The sequence below is a fragment of the Tauraco erythrolophus genome, chromosome Z (genome assembly GCF_009769465.1).
Source record: "Tauraco erythrolophus isolate bTauEry1 chromosome Z, bTauEry1.pri, whole genome shotgun sequence".
Classification (NCBI taxonomy): Eukaryota; Metazoa; Chordata; class Aves; order Musophagiformes; family Musophagidae; genus Tauraco; species Tauraco erythrolophus.
Window position 1 is genome coordinate 1,867,715 of NC_141496.1, and position 24,377 is coordinate 1,892,091.

At 43.4% G+C, this 24,377-nt stretch overlaps 1 protein-coding gene across 2 annotated transcripts in view; it reads right to left on the minus strand.

Moving 5' to 3' along the window:
• The window catches only part of DCC (DCC netrin 1 receptor), a 561,273-nt gene that overhangs the window by 326,163 nt on the left and 210,733 nt on the right, over positions 1 to 24,377 (minus strand). The window lies entirely within an intron of this gene.

The window sequence follows — 24,377 nt, forward strand, 5'->3', positions numbered from 1 at the left end:
AAGACCTTGTCAAAAGTCCCTCTCCATCTTGTAGCCCCTTTAGGTACTGAAAGGCTGCTGGAAGGTCTCCCCAGAGCCTTCTCTTCTCCAGGCTGAAAAACCCCAACTCTCTCAGCCTGTCTGCATAGCAGAGGTGCTCCAGCCCTCTCATCATTTTTGTGGCCCTTCTCTGGACCTGCTCTAACAGCTCTATGTCCTTCTTGCGTTGGGGACCCCAGAGCTGAATGCAGCACTGCAGGGGAGGGAACTCACGAGAGCAGAGCAGAGGGGCAGAATCCCCTCCCTCAACCTGCTGTCCATGCTGCTTTGGATGCAGCCCAGGGCACAGTTGACTTTTTGGGCTGCAAAGATGGGTTCGTCACATCACCTTACACACTCAGGGCTCAGATTTACTCAGCCTGTGGATGTTAAACCAACTCCAATGGGTTAAGAGAGATGAGAGCACACACACACACACGTAGATGCTTCGTTCCACTACCCCTCTGACCACTGAGGTCTCTAAAAACACTGTTTATTGATTAGACCCGTTTGACTCCTTTCCCAGCAATAGGTAGTTGGAATAAGTTCTATGGCCGAGCTAAGCCGATCTCTGACCACGGCGCAGTGAAGGGGCACTCCTCCTCCTCCAGCCCCAGCCTTACAGTCCTGGGGCTTCCCTCACTTAAACTCCAATAAACAGGAAAACACAAGAGCCAGCTTGACCTACCAACCCTGGAAAGAAAACTGCTATTCTCATTCAGATCAGATTCCTTCTAACTGAACCATAAAACACAAGGCAGAGGGCAGAGCACTCAACTATTTGGAGGACAAAGGTCGAGGAGGGAAAAAAAAAAAAAAGAGACCAAGTCTTCTGGCAGCTGCCTGCTGCTCAACTGGTTTGGCCAAGAGACAACATGTTGGCTACATAAAACTATTTGAACAAGTACCTACACGCAACCCACAATTTGCTTATTTTGCAACTCAGTCTACCGCAGCCTCTAGAAGGGAAGGAGCTCAGGTCCTCTGAGCTGAGATCATCTGACATCACGTGTAGGTAGGCTTGGCTTCAAACAGTACGAGCCATTCTCATTGGCTAATTTTAGTCAAATCACCTTGATGAAGAAAATCTAGTTTCCTCAACCAAGGAAGCCCTGAAGTATATGCTGCTTCTCCAAGCTTATATATTCATTGAAGTTAGAAGTTCATGGGAACAAATTCAGAAGATCCAGTTACTTCTGGAATGAAATGAGAGAATTGTTTTGCTTCCAGCACAGCACAGAGGACGTACGGCACAAGGTTATCTGGTTAGGTTAAAAAACATGGGTAGTACTGGAAAAGGACTGAGATTTGCTCAACTCAAATCTCTGAGTTTGGTCTGAAGCTTCCCAGAACTTCAGGCCGCAGCTGGTGAAGACCTCACTGTCTGTGGGGAAACCCAAAGATGGGTGTCGTCTTACAGCGGACAAAGTGTTAAACTGGACTTTCATTTTCAGCATCCAGAGAAGACTTGCTGAAGGGTGAATGGCACTGACTTAGCAGTGCATTTTTTCCTACATGTTTTTGCTTCAAATGCTTTAATTACATCCTCAGAAAACCATATTATTGGCTGGGTTTCCTCCCTTTTCCTCCAGAAACCAGTACCTGCACTTCCCAATTTACATGTAGGAGACCCATGAAGAAAGAAGCTACAACGCTGTATCTACAGATACGAGCAAAGCATTGTTGCTACTTCCTGTATTTCACATATATGAGATTTAATAAATTTTTTAAGATTAAAGACATGTAAAAGTACAGCCAAATATGCAAATTCCTGGAGAATAACAATGTTTTAAGGTGTCCAAAAGTGGTATTACCAGCTAGGACATCACCATAAATTTCAAGAATCCCATTAAGTTTTCAGAGCAGAAGACTCCAGCAGAGAAGACGTTGTGTTACAATTGTCTCCCCAAGGTATGTTGTATCACCAGCGTGTTGCTGGTTATAATGTTCTCCCAACAGATGCTTTCTGTCTTTCTGACAACGAAAGGAATGACTTTCACAACTGTTAAACACACATCCAAGACACACCAGATCTCAGGTTCACCTACCAGAAATGGTCTGTTCTCCAAAACAGTGCATTTGAGGAGTCAGCCAAGCATGGCCCTATAGAATTGGGCTGAGAACTCAACACCATCCTGACAGCTACAGTATGTCAAAAGCTGTCTACCAACACCTTCACTCACATCTGAGACCTAAAGTGAAACCTTCTCATTCAGTAAGTTATGAAACAGATATTCCCACACTGAATCTTCATAGCTCCAGCCTTCTTCTGACAGTGCTTCAGATTCCTGCATCCCATAGCTACATTTCACGGTCCAGATCAGCAGAAAAATATACAGAAGACACCCCAAAGAAGCATCTGGCTACAGATATGAAACTAAATAAAGAAGAGCAAAGAGAAGTGAATTTTGGATATATAACTGTAAAGGCAGAAAACAAAATAAAATCACTTTAATACAAGTGCAGAGGAGGGCCACAAAGATGATCCAAGGGCTGAAGCATCTCCCCCCTGAAGCCAGGATGAGAGAGTTGGAGTCGTTGAGCCTGAAGAAGTCCCCCCCCCTTCTGGCAGCCTTGCAGTACCTAAAAGGGCTACAAGAAAGCTGGAGAGGGACTTTTTGCAAGGGTATGTAGCAATAGGACAAGGGGGACAATGGATTTAAACTGGAAGAGGGGAGATTTAGATTAGATTTAAGGAAGAACTTCTTGACTGTGAGGGTAGTGAAGCACTGGACCAGGCTGCCCAGCGAAGTTGTGGATGCTCTATCTGTGGAAGTGTTCAAGGCCAGGTTGGATGAGGCGTTGAGTGATCTGATCTAGTGGCAGGTGTCCCATGGCAGGGGGGTTGGAACTAGATGATCTTTGAGGTGCCTTCCAACCCAAACCATTCCATGACTCTGCGCTTCTAAATCTTTATTACTTTATTATTAGATTACATCACCCAGATAAATAACTGCATGGGGAGGCGATGAGGAGGTCATGGCAGAGCAGTAAGCAAGACCAAACACGAGAAGGAGGAAGAGGAAATCTCCCAGGGCAGTAGTGAAGGAACAGTCAAGAAACAGGGAGGGAGGGAGGGATGCAGAGAGAAGGAAAGAAAGAAGGAAGGAAAGAAGGAAGGAAAGAAGGAAGGAAAGAAGGAAGGAAAGAAGGAAGGAAAGAAGGAAGGAAAGAAGGAAGGAAAGAAGGAAGGAAAGAAGGAAGGAAAGAAGGAGAAAGAGGGGGAAAGAGGGGGAGAAAAAGAGAGAGAGAAAGCGAGAGAGAAAGCGAGAGAAAGCGAGAGAAAGCAAGGAAGCAAGGAAGGAAGCAAGGAAGGAAGCAAGGAAGGAAGAAAGAAAGAAAGAAAGAAAGAAAGAAAGAAAGGAAGAGAAAAATAATCAATCCGGTCTTGAATCTAAGCCAAGCAGAAAGGGGCTAAAAGGGGACGGTTGAGTGGAATATAAAGAAGAAAAGGCCCATAGATGTGGCCAGGTGCAGGTTTTTACCAATGATTGTGGAAAGAGTCAGACCGCTAAAAGGAGACATGAGCCAACAGAAGAGATATCCGTGCTTAGATGAAAGGGCAGAAGAGGGCAATAGCTGGAGAGGGCGAGGCCACAGAAATGTGCGTAAAGGAGAAGAAGAAGTCAGGTAAGAGGAAGAATAAAGAGGAGGATGAAAAAATAATGAAGAGTGAAAGATACTGAGTGAAAATATCAAAAGGACACATCAGTCGCTGAAAAAGGAAATCTCTTGGAAGAGCTTTGAGCTATGGAGACAGGTAGAAGGAGCGAAAACAAAGCCAGTATTGCCACAGTCTGCTTTTTGATTGGATTTTTGAGATGGTGATGCATTAAAAGCGAGTGGAGGAAGAAGCAGGAGTGAGGATGGGACGGAAAAAAAGCACAAACGTAAAAAACCAAGAGACCATGAATGAGAACTCTGCTGGATTTAAGAGCATTATAAGCTCAGAACAGCCTATAGCACAAGTGGTGCGGCTCAAACACCCACGGCGGTGCTCCAAACAAAGCCACCGCTCCGAATAAAGCCACCGCTCCGAATGACAAAACATTTAGTCAGAGGGTTTCTTGTTTTCATATTTGTTCCTTTCTTAAATGCTTTCCTCCTTCCTCGCAGGCCATTTAGTAATGCAATAAATTAATTTGTACTTCAGAGTGAACTCTTGAATCCTTTTCTGTTCTCTCCCCTCCCCATCAAATGCATACTAGTGAATTTGCATGCATTAGCATAATGAAACATTAATTACAGAGCAGTTTGGATAGGACAAGCGTAGAGCTTCAATCAATCTCAATAACTCGCATCAGGAAGGTGAAAACCACTGGCCAAGCTTATCAGGACGACATAATAGACACAAACACATCCACGGTGCCTGTTGCGGGTGTGATTTAAACCCACCATACAAACCCCAAAACCACTCTGGAATCAACAAAGAAAGTAATAAATATCAATTATGTTAATGATACACAGACAAATTTGTTTTCTCCTGGTTTTGTTCGAAACTAGAGCTGTGTTTGTGCTGAAGGATGAGCGGGAACTGATGTGGCATGTCCAATCTGGGGAGGGTGGGTTATCTCCTTCAACATGTTGGATGAGACAGCTGCCAAAAATAACGCCTGCATACCTTCCGAACTCCAATGACTTCCCGGAGACTCCTCCTGGTCTTAGTTATCATCTCTCATCTGCAGTCTTCTCAAGCACTTTCAACGTATCGGATGTTGTTGCTGTGCCTTGTGTTGTAGGATTCATAGATTCATAGATTTCTAGGTTGGAAAAGACCTTAGAGATCATCGAGTCCAACCATCCCTAATCCCCATTAAACCATATCCTCAAGTAGATCATCCACCCTATTCTTAAACACATCCAGGGATGGGGACTCAACCACCTCCCTGGGCAGCCTATTCCAGTGGCTGACAACCCTTTCAGAGAAGAAAGACTTCCTAACATCCAACCTGAATCTCCCCTGACTAAGCTTATGCCCATTTCCTCTTGTTCTATCACCCATCACTAATGTAAAGAGCCCTTCCCCCACCTCCCCACCATCTTTTCTCAAGTATTTATAGGCCGTAATCAGGTCTCCCCTCAGCCTCCTCTTCTCCAGGCTAAACAGCCCCAACTCCCTCAGCCTCTCTTCATAAGTTTTATTTTCCAGCCCCTTGACCAGTTTAGTTGCCCTTCTTTGGACTCGCTCCAGGAGCTCAATATCTCTCTTAAAGCGAGGGGCCCAAAACTGGACACAATATTCCAGGTGCGGCCTCACCAGTGCCGAGTACAGGGGCAGGATCACTTCCCTGCTCCTGCTGGTCACACTATTCTTGATACACGCCAGTATCCCATTGGCCTTTTTGGCCACCTGGGCACACTGCTGGCTCATATCAAGCCGGTAGTCAACCAAGACCCCCAGGTCCTTCTCCGCCAGGCAGCTCTCCAGCCACTCTTCCGCAAGCCTATAGCGATGCTTGGGGTTTTTATACCCCAAGTGAAGGACTCTGCACTTGGCCTTATTAAAGCTCATGCCATTGGCCTCAGCCCAACGATCCAGTCTGTTCAAATCCCTCTGAAGGGCCTCCCTACCCTCGAGCAGATCGACACAGCCTCCCAGCTTGGTGTCGTCCGCAAATTTACTGAGGGTACATTCAATCCCCTCATCCAGGTCATTGATAAAGATGTTAAACAGAACTGGACCCAGCACTGAGCCCTGGGGAACCCGCCCTTGCCAGGGCAGGTCCCGTGGCAAGAGATCACAACCAAAAAGACCTTATGAGTCTCCTTACATGTTTCCTTACACATAACCCAAAACTGACATATAAAATCACAGAATGGTTTGGGTTGGAAGGGACCTTCAAGATCATCTAGTTCCAACCCCTTTGCCACAGGCAGTGGCTCTTTCCACTAGACCAGATTGCTCAAAGTCTCATCCAACTTGGCCTTGAAGACCTCCAGAGATGGGGCATCCACAACTTCTCTGGACAATAAGTAAGGTCTAAGAGGAGCTCAGTTGAGTCCTCCTCCCATTGCTGTGCATACAATACCTTTAATTATAACATTCTCTCCACTCCCCGTTTCTGAAATAGAGACAAACAGTTTCTCCTTCAATCCTTAAAATTAAAATTCTCTCACTTCTATTTACTGAAAGGCTTCTGGGAATACCAGAATGGTGTTCATTAAGGAAACAAACTGCAGTGCTACAATAATGGATGGGAGCGTTAAAGAAACAAATGGGGACTTCACTGCAGATGTAGAGCCCTTCCCTCCTCGCACAATGAAAGCACACGGCAAAGCCGACGGGCCGTGTGCCTTGAATGCATCATTGCAGCTTTTGAAAAACCCAAAAGAATTAAAGGAGGAAGAAAAAAGTCTAATCTGAGCATAATCTGAGTCATAAAACATCCAACAGCAATCGAGACTGCTGTTGTGAGGGATAACCAATGAATATCAAACTGCTCCCATCACACTCCCTTAATGCATCAGCCTTTCCACCAGAAAAAAAAAAAAAAACCAAAACTACTCCATTTCATTTCATAATAAATCACAGCTTCCTTGTTTTGTTTCTCTTAACTCTATGTCTCTCAACTACAGTAACAGGAAAATTGAGGGGTTAGACTAGATGACATCCTGAGGTTCCGTCCAACCTGAACTATTCCAACAAAACAAAAAAAAACTAGAAAAAAAAGCCAACACCACTCAATATAGGAAGAATCCAACCTTGAAAAAAATGGAAAGAAAATTAAAAAAAAGAAATCACTGTTTAGAAAATGAATCTCTCCTTTGGGAGTTTGTCACATATCAGAAGACCCAGGACAATGGATCTGTCTCCAACTGAGCACCTTAGAATTTAAGCATATCCCTGCATCCCTTACTTTTCAGTTTTGTGCCAGTGTTGGAGGTCTGATTTTTATTTCTCTGGAGAAGCGCAACAACTAAACCTTGAGTTCCGCGTGTTTTAGAGGAGATCAAGCCCGATAAGATGGGTCAGTTTTTGACTTGGACAGTGAAAGTAAGTAAATTTACATCCCCAAAGTATCTGGACCTATATTTTGAAGCCTGCATCATGACATAGAATCATACAATAGTTTGGGTTGGAAGGGACCTCAAAGATCATCTAGATCCAACCCCCCTGGCCATGGGCAGGGACACCCTCCACTACACCAGGTTGCTCAAAGCCCCATCCAACCTGGCCTTGAAAACATCCAGGGATGAGGCAGCCACAGTTGCTCTGGGCAACCTGATCCAGTGCCTCATCACCCTCAGAGGGAAGAAGTTCTTCCATAGATCTCATGGAGATCTCCCCTCTTTCAGTTTCAAGCCATTGCCCCCTGTCCTATCACTACATGCCCTTGTCAAAAGCCCTTCTCCAGCTTTCTTGTAGCCCCTTTAGGTACTGGAAGGCTGCTTGATCATGATGTCTTGTAGACATGATTTGAGAGCTTTTCCTAAAAAACACAACATAAGAGGACCAGCTTTTGGGGCAGACTAATGTTTAGATGTCATTCATAAATATCCAATAAAAAAAAAGTATTAAATACTTGAATTATATTTCAACCTGGTGTAGTGGCAGGTGTCCCTGCCCATGGCAGGGGGGTTGGAACTAGATGATCTTTGAGGTCCCTCGCAACTCAAACCATTCCATGATTCCATGATATCTCACAGTCTAGAAAAAACATTGTCCAAAATACATCCAAAACTATTGCTATGAGCTTACTTGCAGGATGTACATTTTTTAGTTGGAAACTGGCTTTCTGCAACCTGCACGTGGTATTTCTCATCACACCTGTCGTTCGGGAAGATACATCTTCAAAGCCCAAAGTCTCATTCTCTGCCAGCTACCAAAAACTAATTGACTGAGTATTTCCTAACAAGAAGGCGGGGAAAAAAATAGTAAGCAATAAAATCAGCAAATGTTGTTCACTGAGCACAGAAAACAGGAGAATTTCTCTGCCTCAGCTTTGGTGGCTGTGCAACGCAAGCTTCCAGCAAAGACCGAGAACTCGTTCTCACCTGGAACTGGGAAAGGGATAAGGAATCCCAAATGATTATTTTGTGATCAAGCAGCCACCTCTCCTTGGTAGTAGTGAGGTTTCAAGGAAAATACGCTTCTAGGGGGGAAAAGAAACCATTCCTGCCCAGGAATTGAAACACCTTGGATGAGAACTCCCACGTTCTCACTTCAGACATGCTAAACCACAGTGGATCCACTTTGTACTGGGTTAGATACAACATTTTTTAATGCACATGCAAAGTTTCTCACCAAATTGTAAGACAGGATATAGTTTTTATTAAGTGTTTTGTTCCTGTTTGCTCCCTGAACATATATGCTGTATTTCAATGGCAGCAAAGAGCATGAAGGCAACTCCCAGGTAAGGTTCACCACTCCCTGTCTCTCCTGATGAACAGTCGTTAACTGACTCAAAGGACATTTTCTCCTCCTTATTCTGCTCTGAGCTACTTAGAATCATAGCATGGTTTGGGTTAGAAGGGACCTCAAAGATCATCTAGTTCCAACCCCCACGCCATGGGCAGGGACACCCTCCACTACACCAAGTTGCTCAAAAGCCTCATCCAACCTGGCCTTGAACACTTCCAGGGATGGGGCAGCCACAAATTCTCTGTGCAACCTGTGCCAGTGCCTCACCACCCTGACAGTCAAGAATTTCTTCCTTATTTCCGATCTAAATCTCCCCTCTTTCAGTTTAAAGCCATTGCCCCTTGTCCTGTCACTACACACCCTTGTAAAAAGTCCCTCCCCAGCTTTCCTGTAGGCCCCCTTCAAGTACTGGAAGGCTGCAATAAGATTATCCTGGAGCCTTCTCTTCTCCAGGCTGAACAGCCCCAATTCTCTCAGCCCGTCTCCACAACAGAGGTGTTCCAGCCCTCTCATCATCTTCTTCACCCTCCTCTGGACTTGATCCAACAGTTCCATGCCCTTCTTGTGCTGCGGACCCCAGAGCTGAATGCAGTATTCCAGGTGGGGTCTCATGAGAGCAGAGCAGAGGGGCAGAAACCCCTCCCTCAACCTGCTGCCCACGCTGCTTTGGATGCAGCCCAGGACACGGTTGGCTTTCTGGGCTGCCAGTGCACGGTGCCGGCTCATGGTGAGCTTCTTATCAACCAGCACTCCCAAGTCCTTTTCCCCAGGGCTGCTCTCAATCCATTCTCCTTCCAGCCTGTACTTGTCCTCCAAAGGACAAAAAGTATCAGGTCAGGCTCTCTCCAACCATAAGTTTTTCCACTGTGCTTTTTCTTCAACCCTTTTTCCTCAACTCTTTTTCCTCTTCCCATCTCTCCCTGTCAGGGTGAAGATGCCCCCTTCAAGCTTTCGCAACAGCTGAAGAATGGTCTCCTCAAAGCCCTCAAAAACCAGACCATTTTTTCATCCTTTATCTAACCACAGCCAACAAAAGGCATGAGACCCTACTCCTTAAGGTCCTCCTGCCACCAAAGCACTGAGTATGCACAGAAGTAGTCCAGATATATTTAAAAAGCAAAGTCAAGGCACCAACAAGCGTCCACCCAAGCATCTGCCACCGCATTTGGTATAGAAACAAGTGCACATGGAGCCTTTCAGCCCCTCTCCTGCCTTCTCAGGCTGGGATGGGTGGTCACCCAGCCATGCAAGAAACAGGATTTCTTGGATCCAGCTTCCCTGGCTACATGCACAACAACAAGAGAGACAATAACATTGAGATTAGGAAAAGCTTAGAAGTCAGAGCACAAAATTCTGTCGCTCTTACTAAAACATTGTGTGATAATAGTAACTTCCACTCAATTTTCTACGTGAAGCAAATAAATCCAAACCACCCTGATGTCCTAGTCCCAATCTGAGAAGTTCCCTTAGAATAAAGTTATTTTTAGGAGTTTGCCAGCTCCGAGGGAAAACAGAAGGAGCGTCCGACATCACATTATTCACTTGAACGACTTTCCAAATTGAAATCACTAAGATTGCAAACACGGAGTTGTAACTACACGGGAATCCATTTGAAATAATTTCAGATCTCAATATTGCCATACGGGCCTGTTGATTTCCATGAGGAGAACCTACTCATGTGGATAATGCTATGCAGATGGGTCAGTGGCTTTGGGGCCTTTTGCCAAGGCTGTGCCCGCTCTTGGCCATCCCTGCAACTAAATGCCTTTTGATTACAAGTATTTCTGGAAGGAATTTAAAAAAAAAAAAAAGATACTATATACCAAAAGTATTTGCATCCCTAAGGTACAGACTCAGAATTATGTTGTAGTTGTACATCTGACCTGTTTCTCCATTTGAGACTCTGGAGAAAAGAATTCAAAAATGAAGGCTGTGGTTGAGAGGGTTTAGATTTTTGTTTTGTTGTTGTTCTTTAAATGAAAAGTAAATTAAAAAAATAAAACCAAATCAAGGCTTGTAAACCAAAAACACTAAACAAAACTACCCCAGCACATGCAGACAAGAATATATAGACAAAACCTTGCAGACCTTGTTCTCACAAACCTTGCTCTCTCAAAATAATCTTTGGCTAAGGCACCAGACCCAACGCACCGACAGTGGAGGTCAAGTCTGTATCGGGATAGACACCACATGTCCTCCAGATTAAACAGTGGATTACTAAACTGGTCCAAACGAAGCACTGCAGTTCAAAAAGAATGTCGAATTCTTGAAAAAGAAAGTACTTTTTTCTCAGATCTCCATTCCTGATCGCTCTTCCCTTCACAGAATCACAGCATATTAGGGATTGGAAGGGACCTTAAAGGATCATCTAGTCCAATCCCCCTGCTTGAGCAGGACCACCTAGATCAGATCACACAACAACGCGTTCAGGTGAGTTTTGAACATCTCCAGAGAAGGAGACTCCACAACCTCTCTGGGCAGCCTTCCCTTCCCATGAGGCAGTTGACTTGCACAAAAAGCGACCCTCTCATCCTATACAAGATGATTTCCTCCAACTCTACTACAGATTAGAAAGGCTCTTTACTTACTCCAACAATGTTACAAACTCTACTATGATTTAATAAGCTGTAAGAGATGTTTTAAGCACGTAACCACCAAACGTGACAATTGCTTTATGGACAACAGCCAGTCTCTGCCTCCCCTCACCCAAACCATCCCTGATCTGCTTCTCCTACTTCAATACCACAATTTCCACACATCTCTCTTACCATCAAGGCTGTGTAATTGGTTTCTGCACCCTGTTTGCTTGTTCAGACATATCCTGGCCGAGCTATACAAAGCCACATTGGCACGTCCTCCAGCAAACTCTGACAACCAGCCAGGACAAGATAGGTTTTATTTAAACATTTCTCTTCGGTGCTTTCTAGCTCTCCACCTGATTCGAGCTGGGCAAAGGTTCAATTCACACAATTTCAGGAAAAAAAAAAAATTCATCCAAACCTTGAGGGGTACACGAGGCAGATAACCGGAGTAAGAAACGTTGGACGTAGTTTTCAGTGGAGTTGTGAAAAACGCAATTATGAACTTAGCTGGAGGGGCAGGGAGCATCGGATGATGTTTCTTAGCCTTTGCCATGGGTAACTGCTTCTTTTCAAGGCAAATCCCAAAATCAGCATGTACCTTGAGACCCCAGCAGCCATCACACAGTGTCCCATTGTAGCAGGGGCCGCGCGAGCGCACAATACGGACCCTTATTCACTCAAATTTCTACGGAAAGCGGGTTGCAGAATTTCTGCAGCTGAGCCAAAGCCACAAGCATTCTCCTCGCTGCCTTGAATACCAATAACCTTCAGGGTGTCAACTCCACCCTACAGCTTTTACTCAGGCTGCAAAGATTCAAAAGTTTGGGGTTTTTTTCCAGTTTAAAAGGCAGTTTTGTTCCCTGTGAATTGCTGCAACTCCACCTTAAAACCCAACCTCTGCAAACCACAGCACTGGTACAAACGGGAAGGAATCTTAGAATCTCCAGGGTGGAAGAGACCTTCAAGATCATCCAGTTCCAACCCTCCCGCCATGGACAGGGAAACCTTCCACTAGACCAAGTTGCTCAAAGCCTTATCCTACCTTGCATCACCTTCACCATCTTCATAATCTTTAAGAAGCAGAGAGATATTTCACATTTATAGGAACAAACAACAACAAAAATATCAGATTAAAAAAGAATCTAGGTGAAGCCCATGAGCATTTAGCTCTCTGTGAGCAGAAGATCAGGATGGCTTTTACTCCACAGTGCTTCCTTCACCAGGACACCATAGTCAATCATATAAAGTTGTTTTGAACTTCAACCACAAATTGCAAGAACAACAAGAGGTTTAGACTAAATGCTTTTGAAATCACAGCACTAACGTCATTTCAGATGCTATCATCATTTACTTAACTAAATTATTACTCCATCAGTACTTCTTTTCCTTTCAGAGACAAAAACACACGTCAAGAGAACCACCACGGAGCAGCGGGAGCAGAAGAAATCAGAGTCCACGCAACCGCCGCTCGGTCAGATTCCTCCGTTTTGTTTTGTTTTTTTCAGGATTAAGGAAAAAAAGCAAATATCAAACACCCCATGAGCCTGTTCTTGAAAAACATCATTGCTTTAAAAGCTCTATCTTTAATTAACAAATATAATAAATTTTTCCTTTGCTGTTTTTTTTTTTGTTGGTGGTGGGTTTTTTTTTTTTTGAGTTCCACAACAGCTTTCTCAAAGCCCAGTACTTTCTTGGTGCAGCCCTTGGAGGCTCAATTCCCCATATTCCTTGACTGCTCCATGTAAATACTGATGATCTCTGGCTTCCTATATAAAAGGAAAAGTGGGAAACAGGAAATAAAGAAACCTCAAGGCTACTATAACGAAACCAACACATAAATAAAATAATTTGCTGTGGTAAGAATAAAGGTTAAGACCAAACATTTTCATTTAAGTTACTGGCACTCGCTCAGACAAACAGTATTTGGTAATTTCACTTAAGGTACTAAAGGGGTTTTCACTCCCAAATGGCCCATTTCTACCAATTATGTCAATTAATTAAGGAGGAAAAAAAAAGGATGGAATAGAGGTGCTTTGGTTTCTCTAGGAACAAAGATAAGAAGAAGGAAAAGCCATTTACATTAATAAGTATCCATCAAAATACTCCGACTGACAGAGTAATGGAGCAGTTACAGCACATATGGCTCTGAACCGGCTCCTCATCCCATTTTTCCTGCACACTCCGCAGAAACCTGTCTGCGACGGGAAATAATTGTCACTTCTGTGTTAAATACAGATGCAGTCACGTTAAAAGAAAAAAAAAAGACAAAGAGGAAATTTTTGGGTCCAATTTGACCGTGTATAATGATTTCCGATGAGTATTTTGCCCTCGTTGTCAGGAGGGCGTTCACTTCAAAGCCAGGAAATATTGCCCCTCGTTTTAACTTCTTTAAGGATCACATGAAGAATAAACATCTATTAAGATCAGATGTTTCTCTACAATTAAGTCAAAAGATCCTCTAAAACCTCCAGTTCTGAAGAAAATTTCCAATACGATTTCTTCAGAAATACAAACACTATCACTGTCATAATAAACACAATTTTATTCTATTTATACTGTAGCTTTCCCTCAAAAAAAAAACCTGTATTTTATATTACACACAGTTATTTGCAGCAAGTGTCACTGGGGCAAGTGTCTCCTGGCCAGATCTTCAAGCTGGCCAAGCTTCCGCTGTGGCCATCGGGGGCCCAACTGTCTCCGAAACTGGGACCCAACACCTCCATGGTGCATTTGTTCTTCAGCCGCTTTATTTTTTATTTTTTTTTCCTAAGCTCTGTCATGCAGCACAGATCTCTGAGCCCCACAAAGGAGATTGGTTTCGCCACACCTGTCCTGAAGCTCTTCTGAGAAACACAGAGACTTGAGATACTTTGATACAATTAGCATGAGGTGGTTGTACGCCAACAAGACGTTGCATTGACAAGAACATCTGGGTTCAACATAACTGGAACAACATAACCCAGAGCTGCCCAGGGCCACACCAAGTTACAAGGGCTCTGTGGAGGCACTACAGAAGCTGTGAGAGCCTCAGGGACAAAGCATGGAACACCTACGAGACGTCACCTGAAGGTGGCTTGTGACATGGCAGAAGCCCCACAAAGTCTTGTCTGCCATGGGCAACCAAAAAAGGTATTCACAGCCTAGTTGCCTTTAAAGAGTAGACTGGTCATAAGAGATGGTATGGATGTCAATTCATAGGATTGTTTGGGTTGGAAGGGACATTCAAGATCATCTAGTTCCAAACTCAACCCATTGACTGAGACACCTTCCACTAGATCAGGTTGCTCAAAGCCTCATCCAACCTGGACTTGAATGCTTTCAGGGATGGAGCAGCCACAACTGCTCTGGGCAATGTGTTCCAGGGCCTCACCACCATCACAGTCAATAAATTCTTCTTCAGATCTCATCTAAATCTCTCCTATTTCAGTTCAAAGCCATCGCCCCTTGTCCTATCACTACAGGCCCTTGTCAAAATCCTTCTCCAGCTTTCTTGGAGGCCCCCTTCAAGTATGCTGCGATAATTAAGTTTCACATTCTTGAAGCCACTCATGCAGCGTAGACACAGCCCATTTGAGATGATGGCTTCAACCAAGAGCTTGTTCTACCTCCCTGAAGCAGAGCTCCTGGCAAGGGAAAAGTTGTTGTTCCCCACATAAAAAAAATACCATGGAAATATTAGATAATTCTTTAAAAAAAAAAATATTTAAAACTCAAGTTTATCTAATTATATAGCTTAAACATCTTTAAGAATTACAGCAATTTCTGTGCAAAACCTCATCACCTGCAACAAAGCAAATGTCTGCGTTCTCCAGTGTAATTGCTTTGTTTTAAAAAAATCAGACCTCAGTTTTCGTGTAAGAATATTGTTTTCCACGTTCCTTTCCAAACACCCACATGAAACAGCAATATATTATGTTTCTACTTAGAGACAAAAAAAGGGCACAGACAGCTTATTACGAGTTCAGGGTGTCATTCTGTGGTGACTAATGCTATTTAGTTTCTCAGTTTTACATTTCAGTACAGAAATAGTTTTTCAGAAGATTTTATGGCAGAAATCCCACCCATTTCAAACAAAGTTTGAAACAATCATCATGTAGAACTGATTTTCCTTTTTTCCCCCCTCCATTTAACTTCATAACTACTGAATCCAGTGTGGAGATGTGAGTGCACATTCCAGTGAATCAGAAAGCCAACCGTGTCCTGGGCTGCATCCAAAGCAGCGTGGGCAGCAGGTCGAGGGAGGGGATTCCGCCCCTCTGCTCTGCTCTCCTGAGACCCCGCCTGGAATACTGCGTTCAGCTCTGGGGTCTCCAACACAAGAAGGACATGGAACTGCTGGGATGGGTCCAGAGGAGGCTGCGAAGATGATGGAAGGGCTGTAGCACCTCTCCTCTGAAAGCAGGCTGAGAGAGATGGGGTTGTTGAGCCTGAAGAAGAGAAGGCTCTGGGGAGACCTTCCAGCAGGCTTCTAGTACCTAAAGGGGCTACAGGAAAGCTGGACAGGGACTTTTGATATGGGTGTGTAGTGACAGGACAAGGGGTAATGGCTTTTTATTTATTTTCTTTCCAAAACTTTGGATCTATTTCTTATTTCATGTTCTGCATTGCTATTTTTCATTTCCTCCCTGCCCCCATAGCATTTAAGATACCTTCAAGCTCTGAAGTCACCAATATTGTTCATTCACAGCTCTGCTACAGCCCATCTATTCAATATTTGGATGCACAAGCACTGAAAAAAGGCGTTAAGTAATCCAGCAGTCTTGTCACTATTATGAGTCAGTGCTTATATGTTTTTTTTTTTTCCAGAATGACATGATATAGATCAGAAGGAACAGCCAGAGTCTGGGATTAGATATTTCACTGCTGAGTTCTTTGAATAGTCAGACACTGAATTAAAAGCAAAGGCCACACGGTCGTAAGACATTATCTAGTCAAAACCAATATCTGCCTTTGTAATAAATCCCCTTTCAAAATTACTATCAGCCTTTATACTAAACTTCATTTTTAAAACATTTGGAGCTGAAAACTTAAAATATATTGCAATTATATATATACAGCAGCTATTAGTAATCCACGTGACATAGTTTTATGAAGTGTTAACAAACTCAACAATAAAAATATATTAATATGCAGTCAATTTTTAATTATGAAATGCAATTATAGGTCATTTGTTTGCTTTTAATCATGCTGAGTAATTGCCTCCCTTGCTTCCCACTGATGCACTCATTCTTTAGAGAAGTAATTTTAATATAATATATATATACACGGCTGATAACGTTCTGCCTTCACATTTATGTAAACAAGTGCAGAAGATGTAGGGCAGCAGCGATTTGGGCTCATGGAGAATGAAAGGGCACCATCTGGCAATGCTCAACACCCACTTTACCAAGGTAGAATTGACTGCACAGGGCAGAACTGGAGAGAACCCAGCTCCCAGCATCTGGTATGATTTAGCGAGGCAACCTGGAAGACAGCAGGAAGGAAGAATTGATGGCAGGATTTGCAAACCATCCAGCCAAAAACACAGATACGGATGGTCTGCAGCTTTCTACAACGACAGGCTACAATTTATAACTTTTAAGATCACTCAGGCATTGCAATACTTTGATATTCTACTCAAAACCCCACACGCCAACATGGAGATTGAATTTTACCACTTGCTATAGAAACATGATGCCACTGGAGCGAGTCCAGAGAAGGGCCACGAAGATGATCCGAGGGCTGGAGCACCTCTGCTATGGAGACAGGCTGAGAGAGTTGGGGTTCTTCACCCTGGAGAAGAGAAGGCTCCGGGGTGATCTTCTAGCAGCTTTCCAGTACCGAAAGGGGCTACAAGAAGCCTGGAGAGGGGCTTTTGACAAGGGTATATAGTGATAAGACAAGGGGCAATGGCTTTAAACAGAAAGACGGGAGATTTAGATTAAATATAAGGAAGAACATAAGGAAGAACTTGACGACTTTGAGGGTGGTGAGGCACTGGAACAGGTTGCCCAGAGAAGTTGTGGCTGCCCCATCCCTGGAAGTTCAAGGCCAGGTTGGATGGGGCTTTGAGCAACCTGGTGTAGTTGAGGGTGTCCCTGCCCATGGCAGGCGGGTGGAACTAGATGATCTTTGAGGTCCCTTCTAACCCAACCCATTCTATGATTCTATGATTGTGCTACTTCTGAATTTGCTTCTGAGACACATCCAAGAGCCTATGGATAACGAAGCATCCTGCCAAACGCATTGACCATTGAGCCCTCGGATCTCTATCATGTTGTTTAAAGGAGAGAGATTTGAGAAATCTCAACCCACAGGCCCTGGGATGGATAGAAAATGATGAATAAGAGAAATCTCTAGGGCAGGAACAGCAAGTGAAGAGCCAGAAGTGGTCACTTAAAAAATGAGAAGTTGTCAAGTGAAACAATTCTTCATATTTTTGAAGCAAAATGGATTTAAATTACAGCTTGAACGTGTCAGGGACTCAACAAGGCAGGCGTTCAGTGGATTTCTGAAGAGTAAACTGATTGTGGTCAACGGCATGAGGGGGTTTAGACAGGACTAAGCAAGGGGCCCCACTTAGGCAGGTAGACAAACGAAGAAGCATGAAGTCAATCCTTACTCCAGGCATCTGTGAAAGCCACCTCAGATGTAAAACGAGACAGCAGCTGTCCCCAGATACAAACGTCTCTTCTTGTAGGTACAAATCACAGGCTTCGACCTCAGAGGCACGACCAACTGCCTAAGAGGTACCAGTCAGCACTCTTATCCCAGATTGGAAAGGCATCATCTCCTCCCAGCTGAGTTACAAGCCTTTTCTTCTTCCTTCTCTAAATTATTAACACCAAATACAGGAGTAGAACATCACCAGGGTACTCTGAAGAACAGGGCTTGCTGATTAATTGAAAGAGGAAAGGAATCTGGGAATATATGCTTCTGATTCAGCTGTTTTTATTGACTGAGTTTCTCCCACCTTTTAGCTGCCAAATGAGAGGCTGGTCAAGAACAATTAAAAACAAATAAATAAAATCACAATGTGAACATCAAAAAAGGTTTGAACTAAAACTCAAGGCAGTACCTTAACTTTTTTTTCCTGGCATACATGTACAGCATAACAAGTGTTTGAGGTGTGGACCACCACAATCCCAGACCAGAAACGCCACTCTGAGGCCCACATTTCCTTGGAAAAATAAAACAGTAAATGGGCATCAAGACCTTTTGAAGATGCATGATATATGGCAATTTACATGTAACTTTTCTTTGGAAACCTGTACGCTCAGCGTTTCTGCAAACAAAAAGAACAAAAAAAACCCAGGTTGCTTCAAAACAACGTAATTTCAAAATATCTTTTACTTTTTCAAAAAAAAGAGCAGTTTTCTCTATTTCAGGGATACTGTCTAAACATTAGCTCACTATTACCAGTACATGAGGGGTTGTTTTTTTCCCCTATATCACATAAGCCTGACTAAATATATAGTTCTTGAATGGCCATTAGTTCTCTTAATTAAGCACAGTGAAAATAGATGGTTTGCTAAGGCAACAAGTGTCAAAATAAACCCAAATAAGTGTGTTAGAATACACTAAACGTTATCACATCCTATAGAATAAGTATTCCATAAAGCTGATTGTGCTAAAAGGAAATCCTCTTCACAATTAAGGATGCTGAAAGCTCCTGCAGCCCACTGAGTGACGAGCCCATTTCTTACTAACTGAGTTATCACTCACCAGTAGTAAAATGCCAGTCAAATGAGATTCATCTGTCCTCAGAATAATCAATCTCTGTCCTGTAACCTTCCCCAGAATATCAAACTTTATGTGTGTCACACCACACCTGAAAAGATGAGAGGTTTGGCAGGTGCTGGGTTTGAGCTAAGGATGAAGTGGAAGTGGTGGTGGGGAGGGGGGGATTTTTGGGAGAGATATTACTTAGAGAAACAAAACTACTCATGAAAAACAGCAATGCAGCAAAGAGATATGAATCAGGAGGAATAAGCCCTTACCACCTTAGTCTTGAAGCTGTGGATGCCCCACATCCAACCCTGGAAGTGTTCAAGGCCAGGTTGGATGGGGCTTTGAGCAATATGGTGTAGTGGAGGGTGTCCCTGCCCATGGCAGGGGGGTTGGAACTAGATGATCTTTGAGATGCCTTCCAATCCAAACCCTTCTATGATTCTGTGATTGATACCAAAAACATTCTCCCCGGAGGTTTGGGGCTTGGACCAACATCCCCTTTTCTCATCAAGAGGTGTGAAAGCTTCGATACTCAAAATACCAACCCGGGATGGTTCTACCTTGTCCTCTGCTAATTCAGGTGACCCTTTCCCTTGTGCAGAGTTGAGCCTATGGCTTTGGCTCACGTTGTGCTAAGTTTTCAGGGCAACTCAGTCTCCCCCCAGCATTGCAGCCTGGGGACATGCAGGAGTGTCACATCCCAGAGGCTCTTCTGGGGGGGCTCAGACCAAACCTTTCTTTGTTCCTGGCTGTCATCTACCCACCTGATTAGTGTAATCCCCTTCCATAGCCTCAGGGAGAAGAGCCATCCTTCCTCACATGACTGTCAACAGTAAAACTACTGAAAAATGCATAAATGCACAGAGAAAGCATGGGGAAACAAATAAACCAGCAGGTAGAGGAACTGCAGCCCCTACTACCAGCCAGCTCTTAAGGAGAGAGAAGGATGCAGCAGTATCTAACAGAATAAAAAAAACCCAAGCCAAACAATAAAAAACACCTTCCAAAAAACCCACAATACAAATACATCGAGAAAAGAACTGCCACAGATGTGTAAAATCATGGTAACGGGCACAGAAACAGCTACAAAAAATCTAGTGTGTCTAAATATCTCTTGGTTTTGTCTGGTTAAATGGGAGTCAGATGCATCTATCCTACAAGACAGACTGGAAATATAAATCTTTAAAAAAAAAAAATCTCAAAACTGGTCCTACTAAGGTTAATGTTTCCTTTTCAATACTTAATTTACACAGAATCTCATCATATTTGTAATGTAAAACTGTAATTTTTTTCAAGTTCTGAAATCTTTATCAGCTGGTGGATACCAACTATGTCCAGGACCATCCCATCTGAATCAAATATCCATGATAGTCACTCCAAAACAAAGTACTTCTTTCACAAGCTGATCAGCAAGTTCCCTTCCTATGGTTTAGCCACTAATTTCCAAGAGAAAGGAAGCTATTATTTCTTCTGTAATTAGCACTACAGTCTGCACCTTCTCAGAAAAGCCAGAGGAGATCCTTCCTGCCCCAGCTGCAGATGCAGCATTACCTGGAGCAGGCAAGAAGCCACAGTAATTACCAAAATTATACTGAAAGGAGCCAGTTTCTTCCCTTTTAAGAAACAAACCCAGATAACACCAAAAGAGATGCAGCCAGTCACCACCAAGACCAAGATGAAGCAGATGCAGCACAGGCAAGAGTGGATGTACCTCAATTAGCAGCTGATTAACACAGTTAAAAGATATTATAAAATGGTTTGGCTTGGAAGGGACCTTCAAGATCTTCTAGTTCCAGCCCCCCTGCCATGGACAGGGATGCCTTCTACTAGACCAGGTTGCTCAAAGCCACATCCAACCTGGCCTTGAACACTTCCAGGGATGGGGCATCTACAGCTTCTCCACACAACTCAAAACTGAAGGTCACAATAGGAGTTTGACAGAAGTCTGGAAGTTGGACCCAATCTGCCTATCAATGTTTCATTTAAATGCACAAGCCCCAGTAGCTCCTTACAGATTGCTTGCTCCATCCTTGAACCATCAAATTCGGTTACTCTGCAAGTTTACCAACAAGAAGCACAACATCGGTCATCACGGCCAAGTGGAATTCACCTACAGAATTTCACAGGAGCTAAACTGACTGGATTTCATTTCAAGTTATTCTAAAAGCACGCTGAATTTGATAGAAAGCTGCTGGGTTTCTATAGGCTGGGGAAGGTTGCCGTTACGTATTTCGGGAGAAGTTCTTCAATTCTGTAAAATGGTCCTGTGTATCTATAGAAAGAACCACTGCAGAGCTTTTACCATCAGGAAAAACGACTATAAAAAACACAAGATCTGACTGTCAGCTGGTGACTTAGCACTTGATTAGGCAAACAGACCTCTTCCTAACTAAGAGGGACTTACCTAAGCCTGCCTTGGTTGCTCAGTGGATGGCACATTTGGGGTTACGAGGCAGAGTCCACTTCTTCCCTGCACCAACCATCCCAATGCACTCAACATGCACCCCCAACATGAGCTACCATTTATTGCACCCGGCAGGATAACGCAGCATTGACCAGGGAAGAGAAAAACGACAGCAAAATCTTTTCCAGCAAATTCTTCGGAAAACAGAGGTCTAGCCACCTCTGAAGGGACTGAAGCTGGAGGTATCCGGCCCATGTGCAGATAATTCCGCACATCTGTAGCACACAAGGGACTCCACTGAAGTCTCTAACAGCATCATATCAAAGGGAGATTTAAAAGTGGCAAACCTTAGAGAGAAATTGAATGATCAAAGACATCAGGCAACACGCGAAAAGAAAAGGAGATGGATTTTACAGTCTCCTTCCTTCCCGGAGCGCAAGGAATCATTATCGCCTTATCTGCCAGCCAGCGCCCGAGACTCCCCAGCGCTCCCAAGCTCCCGCACGCCGCCAATGCTGCCGCTTCAGAGAGCCCTCCAAATGCCAGGAGGCTCCTGACTCGCATTCCTTAAGGAGCTCAAGACAGTCGTGCGTTTCTCCAGTCCCATTTAGCAACACCTTGAGCTCATTGCTACTCCCCCGGCATCACCTGGGCATCGCTGGAATCTGCAGGACCCAAGATTTTCTCCACAGGGGCTGAGTTTTTCATCCCGCTTCCACCCACGCATGTGCAATGAGTTCAGGTGGCTGCTCTTGAGGAAAAAAAAAAAAGGTGGAGATTCTGGGGCTCAATCCTATGCCTTCTCATTAAGGGCATTAGTGGAGATCTGTATCAAATAAGACCTTTTGATTAAGAGGTAAAATTTGGCTCTGATAAACAAAACGAGCAGCCAGCCTTGCAGTCCTCATTCATGCGGTAAAGCCAGCAGACACCGACTGCATTTCAAAAAAAAAAAAAGGAAAGTTTTTGATTTGTCTAATCAATATTCACTTTCCATTTTCAAAAACATAGCTCAAGGGAATGAATATGAAATTTTTTTGTCATTAGCACTTGAAACGGATATACTGCCTGCATCTCCGAGAGATTTCTTTCGAGGCGAGTCCTTATTTATCTCAGCTGAATACTTCAGCTGCTATTTTCCATGGGAAACACCATCTTTTCGCTGGCTCATCTCTTCCTCCTGAGCATGGAATCGACACCTACAAAATGGACAAGTTTGCAGAAGCACTGCCAAGGAACCTTGCTCTACCAGCCTTGACTAATGTCAGACAAAAAATGTCAGAGACTCCCGAACCGCTCTTGGCAACGCGCGAGATGGAAAGCGGCCAAAAATTCGAGCAGCTGAAAAGGCTGCACAAAGGAACCTGATGTATCGCCTACTGAATTGGGTCAATGATTACATATAATTGTGTCATTACCTAGAGTGAAATTCATGGAAGTTACCATTCAGGAAAATAAGAAAGAAATTAGCTTTGAAGTAGTATAATGAAAGTTTTAAGTTAAGGAAGAAATCAGTCACATTTTTTAAATTATTGGTTATAGCACCAAACACACCCCATCCAAACCCCGTTTGTCACTTGGATGTGAAGATTTTTTTTTTTTCTTCTCTCCTTCAAACCACAGTGTTATTCTACAAGAGTCAAGCATGAATAATTGTCTTTACCCTGGTTCTCAAATATCCAGGCACATACAAACGAATTTGCAGGTGAATGAAGGAAATATTGTCGACTCCCTAAGAAAAGGGAGCATTTTAGAGGAGCTTTTACAGCAGAAATTCTATTCAAATGCTACTCAAGCATCACCCAGCAAAGGGAATTGCCTCACTGAGTATACAACAGCACATGTCTTTCACAGATCAAAGCCACTCACAGTAATTGGTCAACAGTTGTTTGCAATGCATATTAAAAGAAACTGTGTTACTGTTCAGGAAATAAAAAATAAATAAATCAGATTCAGAATTTACAACTTGACATCATTATCACAGCACAGGTCACCAGCACCCTTGCTGGAATGATGCGACTTATTTATTCTTTGAAATTACGTTTGAACGTGTCCCAGCAATTTTATTCCAGCTAAATTCATGCTACTGCACTGTTTCTTTATAAGTCAGTTCAGGTTCAAGACATTCCAATTAAAAAAAAAAACTCTACTTGTTACATATTTACTAATTGCACATTCATAACATTTACAAAGCTACAACTTTTAAAGCTCTCAAGGCTAAACTAGTTGAAAGCACAGGTAGTAAATTCAAACCTAACTAGAGGAGAGGGGGGAAAGGAAAAAATGCTCCGTATAGTTTAACTTACTGTCATCTTTGAGTTTCATGAAAAAAAGCCAAGAGCAGTTCTCCATTCCCCATCTCCATCCATGCATCCTCCCAGGCAAAGGTTAATCACATTCTAGAACAAGGTGGCACTGAGGGCTCTGACTCTCCTCCAACTCAGCCGAGTAAAGCTGAATCAGGAGTTCTACCACTTCTATTCTTGCCGTTTCAATAGAATGAAACAATGGCAGCTCGTCTGAAGGCTTTCCAAGGCACTTCCCACCGACACAGCTGGAGTTTGCCCTGAGAGCTGTGCACAGACTCCAAAAATGTGCCTGATTTATTTCTAGAAATAAAGCTAGTCCCACCACTGCTTTCTTCAAGGACAACCTCCTAGATGAATAGTAAGGTTTAAACATCTTAAATATCACCAAGACTACCCAACAATTTCATAACCCGTTACTCCAAACACCCAAAAATTACCTTCCCCAATTTTGATGCAAAACTTAAGAACTACTTTCTAAGCTTTTTACATCTTTCTGTCGTTACTTTTGTTTTGCCTGAATTGCCACACTCAACAATTTTTCTTCACAGTAAAACAGAGTATTCTGCAAATCTGTCAGCAGATTTTGACACGAATCCCCAAGTGAACTCACACCTTAAGTTTTTACAAAGCCAGAAGAAGAATCAGATTAACAAACCTGAGTTTACAACTAAATGGAGTTTCTGATATGTTTGGTCACCAGTAGCAGAACTAGGTAGATCATCGTATTTGATATTAGTGCAAATATGTGCAAAGTCAAACCCTTTTCAACTTCCATAGTAAAAAAGAGGGATGAACAATTTGCCATCCAGAGGGACCTTGACAGGCTGGAGAGGTGGGTCTGTGAGAACCTCATGAAGTTCAACAAGGCCAAGTGCAAGGTCCTGCACGTGGGTTGGGGCAATCCCAAGCACAAGTACAGGCTGGGTGGAGAATGGATTGAGAGCAGCCCTGAGGAGAAGGATTTGGGAGTGTTGGTTGATGAGAAGCTCACC